Source organism: Notamacropus eugenii, chromosome 3 (genome assembly GCF_028372415.1).
Source record: "Notamacropus eugenii isolate mMacEug1 chromosome 3, mMacEug1.pri_v2, whole genome shotgun sequence".
Classification (NCBI taxonomy): domain Eukaryota; kingdom Metazoa; phylum Chordata; class Mammalia; order Diprotodontia; family Macropodidae; genus Notamacropus; species Notamacropus eugenii.
Window position 1 is genome coordinate 435,795,396 of NC_092874.1, and position 3,811 is coordinate 435,799,206.

The following is a 3,811-nucleotide window of genomic DNA, read 5'->3' on the forward strand; positions in this document are numbered from 1 at the left end:
CTCTCCAGAATGGTTGGATGAGCTCACAGCTCCACCAACAATGAATTAGTGTTCCAACTCTCCCACATTCTCTCCAACATTTATCATTTTCTTGTTCTGTCATGTTTGCCAATCTTATAGGTGTGATGTGCTACCTCAGAGTTGTTTTGATTTGCATCTCTCTAATCAAACGTGATTTAGACCATTTTTTCATATGATTATAGATATCTTTAATTTCTTCTTCTGAAAATTGCCTGTTCATATCCTTTGACCATTTATCAATTGGGGAATAGAGTCAAGTTTCAAAGCGTCCAACTGTGGCTGATCAGACCAATATGAGCTCAGAATGCTTTACCATAGGTCAAAGACCTAAGGCCCACCAAAGACAATATATCTAATTTATATTAGAGATGGAATGCCCAGGAAAAAAAATAGTGGAGAGTCCCATAATGAGGACATTAATAGCTCTTCATCATTGAAGATGTGAGTTGGATAAGTATGTGCCTTGACTGTATGGGTTCCTGGTATGTGTCTCTTTATGTTTCCTGGTCATACATAATTCTCACACATGTACCCTCCATGCTTATTCACCACTGTATTCCTCTACAAGTTCTGATTGTGTGGTAGCCTGTGGGAAAGTGTATTTCATGGGTACACAGGGAAATAATTTATTTTCAATTTATTTGCTATGTGTTTGTTGTTGTTTTGAACTAATGTGTTTCTCTGGCTTTCTGACAAAAGTAAATATATTTTTGGGAATAGGTGATGATCCATACATCATGTGGTTTTCAGTGGGTGGTGACCTACCAAGCACCTTAAACCTGGAATAGTTTTTCTGGGAACCCATTATGAGCAGTGAGTACTATGTTGGCAAATACAATTCAAATATACATACACAGAGTCATACGCATACATATTCCATATGTATATATAACATTGTTTTCATTACGACCAAGTTAGATATGTGCTGGAAATGTAAGCATACTTCTACATTATGAAAATAATTACCTTATAAATCCTATGAATAACAACTCATGATTAAATAATATAGAAAAAACCTTTAATGGAATATAATATCCTTCTATGTTAAAAGACTAAAACTTTCCTTAACATAATAAAACATATAAATCTAAAACCAAGAGGCAGCATTTTTAATGGAGAAAAGTTAGAAACTTTCCTAAGAACAGGGCTGAAACAAGGATTTTTTCACCAATATTACTCAACATAATTTGAGAAATATTAGCTTTAGCAATAAGATATGAAAAAGAAATAAAAGGAAATAAGAATGGACAAAGAGGAGGCTTAACTCTCTGCAGATGCTATGATGGTTCACTTGTAAGATTTAAGAGAATAAAAGACAAAGCTAATTAAGACAATGATTTTTTTAAAAAACCGAAATAGAATATAAAATAAATGCACAGAAATTGACATTTCTACACATAGCTAACAAAGAGAAAATATCTAGGAATTAACAATACAGATAGGATTTCTATAAATACAGCTACAAAATAATTTTTACAGAAATGAAAGAATTAAGTAATTCTAGAGATATTCAACATACATGGGAATAGCTGTTAATAGTGTAAAGATGAATATACTAATATACTACTCAAATGAATCTATAGATTTGTTGAACCAAGCAAAATACTAATAGGACAAGTCATATAATAAGTTGAAACATTAAAAAATTAATATAGAAAAAGAAAAATTCTTTTTGATGGCAAAGACTGCTTCATTTTTACCTTTGTATGCCTGATTCCTAACATGGTACTTTATATACAGTAGACAGAGTAAGGTTTGTTGAATGAATAAATGGAAAAGCATTTATTAAGCACTTATTATGTGCCAACTACTGCATTAAATGCTGGCAATACAAATAAAAAAGCAAGGTAGTCTTTGTTCTCAAGACGCTCACATTCTATATCTATATCCATCTTTATCTATCTATCTATCTATCTATCTATCTATCTATCTATCTATCTATCTATTTATCTATCTATCTATCTATCTATCTACCTATCACTTCCCCAGTACAAGGTAAGTTTTCATCTGCAGGACAGCTGGAAAGATTCAGAGGCCCTTAGTGTACAATATTCTAGGTGTCAGATAACGAGGTCTTGCACTAGGATAGTGGCAGTGTCAAAGGAGAGAACGTGGGAGAATATGAAATATGTTACAAAGGTAGAAACAATAAGACTTGGCAGCTGATTGGATATAAAGGACAAAAGGGAGGATGACACCTAGGTTACCTGGGTGACTCGGAAGATGGTGGTACCCTCCACAGTAACAGAAAAGTTGAAATGAGAGCAAGATTTGGGGGGAAAGATAATGAGTTCAGTTTTGGACATATTGAATTTAAGATGTGTACAGAACATCCAGTATGACATGCCTAATAGGCAATTAAAGTTGCAAGACTAGAGGTCAGGACAAAGGTTAAGGCTGGACAAATTGATCTAAAAATCATCTGCATAAAGAAAAATAACTGAATCCAATGATGAAATCAACAGGTGAAATAAGATAGAAGGAGAGAAAACAGTCCAGGATAGAGCCTTAGGCAATGCTCATGGTCAGTGGGTATGACCTGAATGAAGACGTAACAGAGAAGACTAAGGAATGGTCAGAATGGTAAGGAGAACCAGGGGAGAGTAGTGTCCTGAAAAGTTTCCAGAAGGAGATGGTCAACAGCTTTAATGGCTGCAGAGAAGTCAAAAGGGATGAGGTTTGAAAAAGGGCTACTGGATTATGCAATTAAGAGATCACAGGTAATTTTGGAGAGAGTAGTTTCAGTTGAATGACAAGGTTAGAAGAAAGATAGCAGAGTTAAAAAGAGAGTGAGGGGAAAGGAAGTGGAGCTCCTGATTAGAGATGACTTTCTTAAGGAGCTTAGTCACTAAGAGAGGAAAGACATAGCATGATAGATAATGGGAAAAGAAGGATCAAGTGATTTTTTTTTAAGGATGGGGGAAACGTGGATGTGTTTGTAGGCAGTAAGGAAGCAGACAGTAGATAGTGAGAGATGGAAGATTATTGAGAAAGTAGGGGACAATCCCGCTGGAGAGGACAGAATGAAATAGGATTACTTATGCATGTAGAAGAGTTTGCTTTGTCTGGTCATCTCTTCATGTGAAACAAGGATAAAAAAGGACAGAATGGTGGAAGGTTTCTGAATGGTGCGAGGTGAGGAGAAGGGGAGAAGAGAAACTTCTCAGTGAATGACCTCTTTTTTTTCAGTGAAATATGAAGCAAGGGGTTTTCACTTTTGAGGGTTGAGGGTTGGGGTTTGGGGAGTTATGAGAGGTTAAGGAAGGATAAAAAGGTTTGGAAAAGTCATTGTGGTGAATGGGATAGTGAATCAATTAGGTAGATAGGAAGGATTTTCTTGCCACAGTAAGGGCCCAGTTGGAATTATGTAACATAAATTTGTAGTGATAAGCTTTTGGACAAGAATTCAATATTTGACAAAAATTGCTGGGAAAATTAGAAAGCAGTTTTGCAGAAACAAGGTAGACCAACATCTCACACTGTATGCCCAGGTAAGTTCAAAATAAGTACATGATTTAGACATAAAGGGTGATATCATAAGTAAATTAGAGGAACATGGAAAATTTTACCTGTCAGACCTATGGATAAAGGAAGAATTTATGACCAAAGAAGACACAGAGAGCATTATGGCATATAACATGGATAATTTTTATTATATTAAATTAAAAAGTTTCTTCATAAACAAAACCAGTGCTACCAAGATTAGAAGGAAAACAGGAAACTGGGGGAAATTTTTACAGCACATTTCTCTGGTTAAAGCCTCATTTCTCAAATATATAGAGAACAGAGT